We start from the raw sequence: 13,289 nt of genomic DNA, 5'->3' as shown, positions 1-13,289 counted from the left end.
TTCAGTTATACCTTCGGTACCACAGTTAACTGTGTCCATTAAGAATTTCCCTTGTGGATATTGAGTTTTTATGGCAGTGGTACTACTGAGTTGCAAAAGTGCTGCTGATCAGTTGTGACCGTGTTGGTTTACCCTTCTGCCAGTTTCCCAGCTCATACTTCAACAGACAGATTTTAGTAGTTTTTGTTTCTTAAACTTAACCTCAGGTCTCATTTGCACATCGAACTATGGCCTAATGGCCAGCGCTGCCAACTTTGAAACTGGAGAACCAAGTTTGAGTCCTGGCAATCAGCGCGACATTGTGTGATTGTGTGCAAATCATTTCATCCCCCTGTGCCTTAAAAAAATCTGACCTTGGGGTCGATTCCGATCCTGTAGTTTTTTTTCCTGTACGACTCGTATCCGTATTTTTTTCCGTACGAATCGTACAAGTCACATCCAACCCGTGAAGTACGATTCGTATGGGAAAAAGTACATACAGATCAGCCCTATCCGTACGAATCAGATCGGGAAAGTTGTACGAGATGTACCCAGACACTTTTCCGTACGAAACGTACAAATGCAGTCCGTGCGTACTAGTACGATCCGGACCGGCTTACTGATTCATTATTTGTACGGAAAACGTCCGTCCTGTACACGGGGAATGACTTGTACAAATGCAATGTCTTTGTACGCACCATACAGTAGCAATGTCGGTGTACGCACCGTACATAAGCGATGGTGGTGTACGCACCGTACATAGCAATGTCGGTGTACGCACCGTACATAAGCGATGGTGGTGTACGCACCGTACATAAGTGATGGCGGTGTACGCACCATACATAAGCGATGGCGGTGTACGCACCATACATAGCGATGTCGGTGTACGCACCGTACATAAGCGATGGCGGTGTACACATCGTACATAGCAATGGGGGTGTACGCACCGTACATAGCGATGGGGGGTGTATGCACCGTACATTGAGATGGGGGTGTTCGCACCGTACATAAGCGATGGCGGTGTAAGCACCGTACATAGCAATGGGGGTGTACGCACCGTACATAGCGAAGGGGGTGTTCGCACCGTACATAAGCGATGGTGGTGTACGCACCATACATAGCGATGGGGGTTGTACACACCGTACATAGCGATGGGGGTGTTCGCACCGTGCATAAGCGATGGCGGTGTACACACCGTACATAGCAATGGGGGTGTACGCACCGTACATAGCGATGGGGGTGTTTGCACCGTACATAAGCGATGGCAGTGTATGCACCGTACATAGCAATGGCGGTGTACGCAGCGTACATAGCAATGGCGGTGTACGCCCCGTACATACACAACGCATGGGGCCGTGTGTCTGTACGACTCGTACCCCTGTACCGTACTGAACCACGGACACTGGAAAACAGCACAAGGAGGGTCTATTCGACTCGCACAATACCACAAAACACGTCTACACTGCACAAAAGATGGAAAGGACTGACCTGGACACATCCAAACAGGCAAACAGAGGGGCAAACTCACAACCACCCCTTATGACACACCCACCAAAAATTCAAACTGAGCCACACCCACAAATGGACCAATAAAAAGGGCCCACACACACAAACCATGAGCCTTTGCAACAGACTCGCTGCAGCTACAGAGCACACACCAACAACTGCACCCATCCACCTTACCATATACACCTTCACACAACCTCCTTCACACATACCCCCTCTACACATTCACACCCACACCGTCACATTCAGACCCACACACCCACAACCATCCACACCCTCACCCCACACCATGCCCACAGACAAGAATCCAAAGTTCACAAGGGAGGAGCTGGAGATCCTTGTCAATTAAGTCATCAGAGTCGAGCCACAGCTGTTTGGAACATTGGTCAGACAGACCAGCATAGCTGAAAAATCACGTCTGTGGCAGAGGATTGTCGATAGGGTGAATGCTGTTGCCCCCATCAGAAGGACCAGTAATGAATACCAAGCCAGGTGGTACGATCTGCGGAGGGCGGTCAAGTGCAAAATGAATGAGGACTACGCCCAGAGCAACATCACTGGAGGTGGTGCACCCCACAGACCAGTACATTACCATCCCTAGGAGGAGAAGGTGATGGCCATGCTTCCGCCGGTGGGAGTACATGGACTCCAAGGAGTTGCAGAGCCTGGTGAGTACACAAACAACTTACGTAACATGGGGGTAATGCCATCCACACCCAAACTACACCAAATGCACGCAACTACCCCCAAGCCATCACCAGCCAGAACCACACTCAAAAACTACGCTAATGCCAATAACATGTGTATGCCCCATTGAGAAAGCAAGGCCATGCTACGTCCCATGCTACATGAAGCACCAACCCAAGAATGGATGTCTGGTATGCTGGGAGGGTGGGTGGCACAAAACACATGTTTGAATCATAAATGAGACACAATTGCCCTCATCCCATATGGCCCAGCTACATACCCATGCACCATGTGCAATGCACAGTGATTGGGAAAGTACTGACAAGATAGCTCACACTTGGCCCTGGTGTGGGCAGCACAAGGCCCTCCTGTGACCAGTGCAAACACAAACACCAAGACAACAAGGTCAGATATCTAGGACAGGAACTCACACTCACTGTCATGGCAGCATGCTCCATGGGGGGACAGCTACATCACCTGGGAGCCCCAGGGCCAAATCACACTACACCCACCAGCAGGTCCTGTCACACACACCCCTTACACAAGCAGACACCACCAGGACAGGCAATGGATTTACCCACTGTCACAATGGACATGCAACACAACAAGACCAATACATACCCAAAGAAGCATCCAAGCCACAAATCGACATGTCAAAGACTCAGGAGAACATATCAATCTGTCACCCGCAACATACCCATCCACAGGTGAACATTGAGGAAAATGCTAGGCACATACAACTACCTGGAGGAACAGTGCCAACTTGAATGTGTATGAAACATGCATGTTGCATGAAACAGCATTAACATTGTCTGTCTCTCACACACAGGGCAACGTGATGAATATCTCCCCAACAATGGGGGGGAAGAATCACAGTCACAGGCTCGGGAGGAACCTGATCCCACCGGCAGTGACGCCTCTCAGCACTCCGCGGATGACCCCGACCGACCTGGACCCTCTGGTGTCCAAGCTCCTGCAGAACCTGGTTCAGGACTATCTGTGCCAACCACCACCCCCATTCCTGCCACATCCCAGGAGACACCGAGGAGCCCTGCCTGCAGTGAACAACTGAGCCAGTCTGACCAGGAGGGACAAGGTGCGGCGGGCACCCAGGAGGAGGCAGACAACACCGACACTGCCATCCCTCAGGGATCCCGTAGAACCGATGTGCCCACAACGGCAGGCCAGGCTCGTCTGGGCAGGGGTGGTGGGAGTGGAGGACGGCGGAGGTGAGAACCTGACCAGCCAGCTGAAGGGACCGGTATGTCACACATCCACAACATCATGGAGGCATACCGAGTGACACCAGGGAGTACAGCCAGGTAGTGGTGACCCTCACAGAGATCAAGAACCAGCAGGCCGAGCAACACGCCAGTCAACAAGAACACCAAGGACGGATGGAGGCAAGACTGGCTGAGCTCCAGGCGGTGCAAAGGGACATAAGCCATTCACTCCGTCGGATCGCCGAAACATGGGCAACCCTCCCTGTGCCACCAGGCGAAGACCACCACCAGCCACAGGGAGGGAGGAGGAGGAGGATTCGTCCGATGGAGCGTCCCAAGCATCGTCAAGGCCTGCATCTGAGGGTCCCGCGAGGAAGGTAGGTCGTCCACGGAAAAGACCATGAGAGGCAGCGGCCCATCCACATCTCCCAGGTCACCTGGCCTGGCACCTGGCCTTCATGTGCGACAGCATCACCTCATTGACTGACATCATCTGCCACATGGACTTGCTGGTCACAGTCTGACCAATGATGCCAAACACTGTGGTCTGGACTCTGATGACTTCAAATGCCAAGGATCCCATCTCCCCCTGTGAACTTTGGATTCTATGGTCCCTGCATAGCACCTTTTTCTGTGCACAAATCACTCCCCAGAGCTATAAATAAAAAATTAAGACATGAAATTTTATGTTGCAGTCATTTAGCATGATTACACAACATACGTGTGGGGATATGTCGAAGTATGCCTGAGTGTGGAACGAACTCCAGCCATCCATACACTTGGATCTGAGTCCGGTTAAGGACACACATGGATCACAATGTATCACAAAATACAGACATGGAGCCCAATACTCACACGTGATGGCCTCAAGATGCTGAGGGGGGGCTTGCAATACTGCTCAGTCAGACCAATTTGAAAGAGTATCATGAAGGTGTAGAGGTCATGGGTCATGTTGATGTGCCCGGGGAGGGAGTCCTAGGTCTGTTTTGCGAGGTGGGAGAACTATCTCCTGCATGCAGTTTTTATGTGGATGTGATGAATGGTGGCCAGGGCAAGGTGGGCTGCATGGAGTTGGGCCAACGGGGTGTTGGATGATAGACATCCAAGGTCGGTGTTGGATCTGGGGTTGTGGACTGCCTCCTGAGTGTGGTTGAGGAGTCTGAACGTGATCCTGCAGCACACAGTGAGCCATTGTACCTATCTCAGGTGGATGGTGATGGGGCTGGGGTGGGGGATGTTGCATATGAGGTGTGCGGATGCACCCAGGATGTGGACAACTTCTCCTGCAGTTTTGCTGTTGTTCTCCGTAGAGGCCGGTGCTGTAGTTGAGCCGGCTGGTGTCGTGGACCAGGGGGACAGTCTGTCTTGCCTTGGAGTGGATCCATCTGTGGGTCATTTGCAGCATGAGGTACAGATGGTGGTGAGTTGCATGGTAATTGTCAGCGATAGGTCCATGATGAACACCAGCTTGCGTGCGTGGCCACTAGGTGCTGGTGCGGTGCCCAGACCAGTGGGACACAAGGAGTTGAGCCAGCTGTAAGGGGACAATCCTCAGATGATGACCTTTGTCCTGTCCAAGTCCAGCCTCAGGTGGCTGATGTTCAGCCATTCCTCAACGGATCTCATGCCTTCTTGAAGTTTTGATCTGGCAATGGCTGGGTCTTTGGTGAGTTGGAGGAGCATCTGGGTGTCAATGGCATATGAGATGATGATGAGGTCGTGTGCGCATGTGATGGTGGAGAGGGGGGTCATGGAGACATTGAAGATCGTCACGCTGAGAGAAGAGCCCTGTGGCATGGGCCAGATGACCCCAGTGTACTACATGTTGCAGGGTGGAGGCAGACTCCCTGGGCATTGCTGGTGAGCGACTTTCTGATTTAACCCTGGGTCCTCCTCTGGATACCAGTGTTGGAGATGTGTGAGCTGACAGTGTGGTAGCACATGGTGCAGAATGCCATTGAGAGGTCAAGGGTGGTGGCTTCACCATTGTTGAGCATGGCAAAGTTGTGGTTGGTGGTGGCAATGCTGACGGTTGCAGTGGTGTGATTACTGTGGAAGATGGTCTGGTGCCGGTTGCCTGGAGAAGGTTGCATGGAGGAAAATTGTCATTTTCTTGTTGAGTGTCTTCTTGATGACATTTGCTGGGTAGGGAAGCAGGGTGATGTACCAGGAGATACTGCAGTACTGCCGTCCGTTGTTTAAGAAGGGCCTGGGTCTCTGCATGCCTCCTGCACCCATGGAATGTGGCAAACTCAAAGGAGACATTCAGGACGCGCTGGACGTGGCCTTCAAGGATGTGGAATGATGTGGTTTAGATGTTGTGTGGGAAGGGGCCTGATGGAGAGCCAGAGAGTATGTTGCAATGAGCCAGGTTGTGTCATTGCTGCTGATGGGAGTCCATAACCTGATGGGGGTTTGTCCTGCGGATAATAGTGCTGTCTGCGTCTGTGTGCCAAGGCTGTCGTGTATGCCCATGAGCTTGCAGTGATACAAAGTTGCAAGGGATGTGATCTGCCTTGCAAGGCTGGGGTGTCTTGGATGGAGATCTGCTGTCAGTTCACTCACAATGCTGATGAGCTCCTTGATGTCGTGTGTTTGAGTCTCGGCACTACCTGAAGGATCTCCACTTGTCCGTGCTGATGATATGGTGATGGCTGTGTGTGGTGTTTTCCAGGGCTGTAAGGCTAATGATGGCTCTTTGTGTTGCAAGGTTTGCACAAGAGTCCGGCTAAGTCTGTAGGAGCCCAGTAGGTCTGCCTTGTCCTGGGTGCCTGAACTGTTGTTGTGCTTCACAGGAAAGTCCGTCAATGTGGCAAAATTGTTGGATCAGTTGCTGATCCAGTGCGTGAGGTTGCAGGGTGTGGCGGGGGTGTTGTTTTGAGTGTCCCACACAGCTTGTCTGTGGTGACTTACATCAAGCATATTTGGGGGATCGGTAGCGGGGTGTGGGGCAGTGTGTTGCTTGTCGGAGACATGGATGCAAATGTTGATGGACCAATGATGGATGGTGGTGTTGTTCTCCTCCAGCAAGAAGTTACTGGCACACAGCCACATGTAGCCCGTGGAGGTGAGGGCGTGTTTGCAGATGTACGTGTTGATGACTTAGCGGAACAGTGGATGTAGTCCTGCAGATCTGTAGAGGAGTGTTACACTGAGGGTTGCCATGGAGTTGCTGCAAACCCGGATTTGTGACTCTGAGGGTGTACTTGTGAATAAATAGCAAGTCATCCCCCAGGATTGGTGTTGCCGTCCCTGTGGGTGGTCTTGTATCCGTCTGAGATGGCAATGAAGACGTCATGTGCTGAGGATGCTTTTGTCCAGGTTACTGTCATGAAGGTGATGTGTGGGGCTTTTGTGTTGAGGAGGTAACAGAGTCCAATGGCGTGCTGGTGGACGGAGCGAGTGTGGAGTAGGAGGCACATTACCTGGTTGTTCAGACAGGGTCTTGTAGGCTGGGCAGCACTGTGTAGGCAGTTGGAGTAGCACACTCAGCATGCGAAGGTGTCATGTGTGTGCTTAGGGGTTGTCTGATAGCAGGAGGATGATTGTCACGATGACATTGCTTGGAGAGTGGCTGCAGCATGAGCCTGTTGTGTGACGTGGGTCATGCAAAGACTAGAGGGTCGTGCACTGTGCATGTTGCAGGCACAGACGTACCTGCATTTGGCACAGCGCTGGGGCTACAGTGGCACAGAAAAGCTGCTGCCTGCATTTTGAATGGGTGGAGGGGGAAGGGCAGAGCATTTTGGAGGCGTGGGGGTTGCAGAATCAGGGCACTCGGTGGGGCGGTGCCGCAGGTGAGGCAGCAGCAGACGGAAGGGGTTAGAAATTAGGCAAAAAGTAGCACACAAAGACAAGGTCTGAAAGGCACAGTGCAACAGGTGTATGTAAAGCAAGGAGTGTCAGGTCACTCATGGGTCACTACGAGAAAATGTATGAACAATCACCATAAATTACAGCCACTGGATCAGGCAACAAAATGCGGAGATGCGCAAAGGAGACACACCATCAGCAGGCGTTCACGTCCCGTTGTGGGTAGCAAGCTGCACAAATACATACCCAACAAGGTACTTCATGCAAAATAGAGATCATTAGCCATAACGCACTGCATGCATGTTGCCAAAGTACACATACGCACAGATGCTCAATCTTTGACAATTATGCCATAGATGACGCATGCAAACTGTCAAGAGAGCTGCAGTGACAGAGATGAGGCACTTTGGATTGTGCTGAACACCTTTATTCCACATACACACACAAAGGGATATGCATCCATATTAACAGACTCACAGGTCAGTTGACAGAACATGTGATAAATACGCTGGACACCCCCTTCACAACACCGATGATGTCAATCCCAATGAACTGGCACACAAGTTAAGGGGATGAGCCAAACACATCCTGCTGGACACGGAGAGGCTGAAATTCCCCATGGAGCCTGTTGTTGTGATGTCCCCCACTATGTCCATCCGTAGCATCTGCAATGTTTCAGAGGCAAGGTTTACACATATTTATGCCTTCATCAGACGCCACACTCCACTACAGATGAGGGTGACTATCATGTCATGGGAGTGATGCTATATGTTATATGCTCCATGGTGAGAAGACATGTATGCATGGTACCACAGCATGCACAGAAGCAGTCCCCACACATTCCAAACCCGTACCACCACAAAAAATCCTTGCTGCAAACCATACCAAGACTGACCTTTCCACATGTCCGTGCATGCAACGCTGATTCAGCACACGTTGCAATCCTCATGAGGAATAGCAGGAGGACAACGATGACACGAGCAGACAACAGGTGCTAAATACCTGGGAATGACAGACACACAAGAAGTCACCTAAAACAATTCTCACCGCACACATGGACATTTACCAAACATGAACAATGTTTGACACATGCAAATTTCAAGGAAAGTCTCTCCGCAAAACTGTGTGGCTTGACATCATCACTCTAGTGACACATCAGAACACACATCCAAGTCACTTTGCATTCAGTCAGCTGGACACACACATTGCAACACATGCCACTCAATGCTACAAGCTTGCACACTCATACCCAGTGACTCACCATTATGAGAAGAAGTTGCGTATGAGCTGACTCGGATATCCTCCTACTCCTCCTCATCATCACTAGCCTCGTGAGCAAGCCCTTGATCCTCCACGGGTGGATGTTCCTGCTCATCCGGATACAGGATGAGTGGCACTGCCTTCTCAACTGCCATGTTGTGCAGCATGCAGCACACGAGGAAGATTCAGCAGACCTTCTCCGGGGCATAAGGGAGGGACCCGCCTGTCTTGTCCAGGCACCGGAATCGGCTCTTCAGGAGGCCAAACGTCCTCTCAATCACTCGCCTGGTCTGCCCATGTGCATCGTTGTACCTGTGATCTGCAGCTGTTCTTGGGTTGCGGAGAGGTGTCATTAGCCATGGCATGTTGGGATATCCAGAGTCCCCTACATGGAAACATCATGTAAAAAACTGGGTCAGGAGATGCCGTAAGAGCCAAAGATACCGCAACACAGAGGACAAACAGAGTATACCCACCAACAAGACATGCTCGTTCGTTGTGCAGCCGCAGCATCATTTGTGGCACCCTGCTATGCCTCATGATGTAGGCATCATGTGCTGATCCTGGAAAACGTGCACAGACATGGGAAATCAGCATGTTAGCAAGACACACCACAAGGGCATTTATCGAGTGGTAATGTTTTCTATTGCGATAGGCTTGTTCCTGTGCCTGTGGTGGTACCAAAGCCACATGTGTACCATCAATGGACCCAATGACATAGGGCATCCCTCCCAGGGCATAGAAATCACCCTTGACATCTATCAACTCCTCCCGAGTAGGAAATGTGATGAATTCATCAAGGTGCTCCAACATGGCTGCTAAAACATCACGCAGGACACGGCTGAACATTGTCTGTGACATGCCACCAACATCAGCTATGGGGAATTGAAACGTACCTGTGGCAAAAAAATGTAGGGCTGCCATCACCTTCATCTTTGGGGTCAGTGCAGTAGGATACCTGTGTCGCGGTTGGAGGTGTGGTGCCAGCCTGTCGGTCAAGTCCTCAATCAACTGTTGAGTGAATCTGTAATGTCAGATGCAGGCACGTTCCCTCATGGCACCCAAGTCTGGCATTAGTCTTGGGACAGGTGGTGCCCTGCAAGACATTGTTTGGATGAATGAGGATTGAGAGTCGGCCAACATCAATGTCAATGAACATAGCACATGCTACACTGCTAATACACATCAGGTAACTATGGAGTCGGGTGTGTGCAATACATCCAGGACACATATGGAAGCTTGCTGGCACTCCTACAAAAAGCCAGATGCACATGTTGATTGTCAAGTCTACATGACATGCCGTGAAATGAGCTGGGGGCCAGTCTGAGTGAACAGCCAGAGATATCACCAGAGTGACACACATCCACATAGCTGCATTGGAAGGATGTCATCTCATCCAGACAGCTGACTGCAAGGCACATGCACAGGTCACATGGAATGTCAAATGTACATATCAAACACATTGCGATGAAGGGGTACACGTGACAACTAAAAAACACAGCCATTGAGACAACGCACACATGTCTGACTGGGAAAATATGATGCACGATGCACACAGACACTGCAGCAGTGGGAATCCACGTGTGGCATGGTGTGCATAGATGTGTTCCATGCCCATCTCCACACAGACCCCTGTTGGATGCACCAACAGCAGATGCAGTTGACGGGACACTGACATCAAGCTCATGGGAACATATGGCACACACCTGACATAGTCCCTAAGGGGCACGGTGATCGAGACCTGTCAGTTGATTGAGTGTCCCTGTCCCTGGCATCAGGAGACAGGTGCGGGTGTTGATGACTGTGCCATCCCACTGCTGCTGTGCATGACACAGTTGGACTACAGACACACATGTGGCAAGTGGCAAGGTGATGTGTTCCACATAGTGCCCCATCACACATGACATGTGTCCACAGGTCATCACACATCAATTGTGCAACTAGATGAGATGACCTGTGCAATATCACTGGCTAACACACCTAGGGCCTGCACATGTAAGTATGCAATGACAAGTACTTGATGGACATCCATGTGCGACTCGTAGCCCTCGATTCCTGTCATGTGTACGCCTGTATTACCATTGTAAGCGTGTGAAATGAGTACACGTACGTGTTCGCACTGTACTACTAGTGCATGCACCGCACGTGTACTACTAGTGTGCACCCGTACGTGTACTAAGGTAGTACGCGTACGGGTACGCACTGTACTACTAGTGCATGCACCGTACGTGTACTGCTAGTGCGTACCTGTACGTGTACTACCTTAGTACATGTACGTGTACGCACTAGTAGTACACGTACCTGTATGTGTACTAGTAGTGCGTACATGTACGTGTGCACTCCTCACTTGCATTGTGCTTACTGTGACTTTCACTGCATAGTGCATGACACATGACACCTGTGACACCCCACTGGCAAGTGGCACATGTGCAGAGTGAGGGTTGTATCTGCTGTTGTCAATGATAGGCGAGTGATCTGTGCTTGGGTGTGTCTGTCTAGTATGCTGAGGGTGCATCAGTGGAGTGGGACATGTGACTGGTTGGCACATGCTGGCCATCAGCCTGCTGTTGCATGTGCTGCACAGTGTGTGGCATGATCAGTGAGTGTGTCGCAACCCTCATGCCAACCGGTTGACTTTCAATGCCATGTAGTGCATTGGGGCTTGCACACAGGCCAATTTCTTATTGTGTATGATGTAATTCCTGTCTGTATCCTATGCCCTGTTCAACATTTCTAAGAGGTTCAAATGTGTGTCTCGGGGACATGGAGCAGGTATATTGATGGTGTGTCACTTTGTCATCCTGACAGGTAACTGCCTATGAGAAGGGGGTGATTTGGAACCACATCGTCAGGGCCATGAGATCTGAGGGGGAGCGTAGTCGCCGGCTGCCACAGGTCCACAAGAGTTGGCAGGACATCCGGTGCTGGACCCAGCAGATCGCCTGGGTCCAGCTGGGACTTGACAGTCCTCGCCCCCACGGCAGACGCCGACGGCTGACCCCCCAAATGACACGTGTCCTGGCGGTGGTCTTCCCAGACCTCGATAGGCAGTTACAGGAGAGACTGCAGCAAGGAGGGGGTAGGTACATGGCTGTTTGTCGTGTTATGTGTCGCAAGCTTTTGTAAGTGCTCTGTAGCCTGGATACACTCCCAGAGTTGATATGTGCAGTGCATTTTCTGTTCCCCAATGTCACCTGTTGCTCTTTTTCATCCCTTCCCCTCCTTGACATGTGTCCCCTGGTCTGTGTGTAATCACATTTGCACATGGTCATCTAGGGTGCCAGTAAATCTAAGTGCACATTGCTTTCTGCATCATGTGGGAGGGTGGTCTGTGACTTGTGTTGGTACCTTGCCTGTGCCATGACCTGTTCACTATGTTGGGGGTCCATAGTTGTTGTTACTGATGCTGATTCTCCACATAGGAGTGTGAGCTTTCAACTGGACACCCTTGCAGCATGCATGACCAATGTTGTGGCCTCAGACATGATGTGCATGAGTGTGAGATATGCATAGTGCCATGACGGTTGAACATGGTACAGTCAGCTCATTCCAGGACCACGGAGCAGTGTGCCCACTACAGTCCCCTGAGACACCCTGGCATCCTAATCATGTGTGTCATCCAACACTGTGCACTTTCTCTGTGTGTTCTGCATAGGTCTGTCTCTGTGGCATTGTTCCCTGGCCTAGTTTGTATTTTGCTAATGTGTGCTACCTGTGTCCACTGGACAGGGATACACCATTTTGCTTGTGCATACTCACACTGGGCAGTGCCTGTGTGGCTATTCACAACAATCTGTTGATGGTTGTTTGTCACAAATATGTGTTTGCAGCCCCACGAGGTGATGTTGTGTAAATGAAGCTATTTTTCAAGCACAGTTGTTGTAACCCAGAATAAGAGGTGTCAGTTCTTCATCTGTATCAATCACATTGACTCAGGTATTGGGGGGGTGCGGGAGAGGCATACATGTGCAACCCTGATTTTTCATTGCCAGGTCTGACTTGTGTGTGAGAATTGCCTGTACAAAAATAAACTGTGCAGTGCCCCTGTGATGCTGGCCTGTGCTCAATGTTCGTGCCTTGCAGCCTGTATCATTTTTTTTACCAACATGAATCCTGATCATACATTTTTTTGCAACTGTGTGTGGTTCTGATGCAACGCATTTTGGACTTTGTGTGCTGACATCTGTGTGTACATTCTGGGTTGCCATGAGGGTGTCCCCACAGTACAGCTGGGCTTTTTTACCACCCAATTGCAGGCCCATTAACGTATGCATTGTCCTGGGTGTGGACATGTGTGCCACTCCAGATGACAGGCAGTAGGTCATATGTGTAGCCAACTGTGTAATTAGGTGACAGATGGCCTGGTGACAACTGACATAATTAAAGTTGTTACTCTTACAAAATTGTACCTTGGCACTCACAGCACTTGTCAACAGTTGTGCATGTTTTAAATGTGGAAATTGGATGATTGTGTTAAGTACACTGATGTGCCTGCATAAAAAAAGTCTACCAAGGAAGCACACACCAAACGACATTTCAACTTTCATGGAACACACTGGCACCTATTCAAAGAAGCCACTGTTCAAATTAAATGGTGTTGCAGATTCTCCATATACAAGTTCCCACAGTGGTCTTGATTTTGTGAGACTCCTTTGTTGTTGGTGATACAAACTAACGAGTCTCAAGACATCAAGACCTCCGTGGGCCCATGTATATGTACTTTCTGCAACACCATTTATTTCTAACAGTGGCTTCTCAGAAAAGGTGCCAGCTTCTTCAATGACAGTATACATGTACTTTTGTGTGCACTGCCTTGTGCGA

This window comes from Triturus cristatus, chromosome 1_2 (assembly GCF_964204655.1).
Source record: "Triturus cristatus chromosome 1_2, aTriCri1.1, whole genome shotgun sequence".
In the NCBI taxonomy this organism is placed as follows: Eukaryota; Metazoa; Chordata; class Amphibia; order Caudata; family Salamandridae; genus Triturus; species Triturus cristatus.
Note: the sequence above shows the minus strand (reverse complement) of the source record.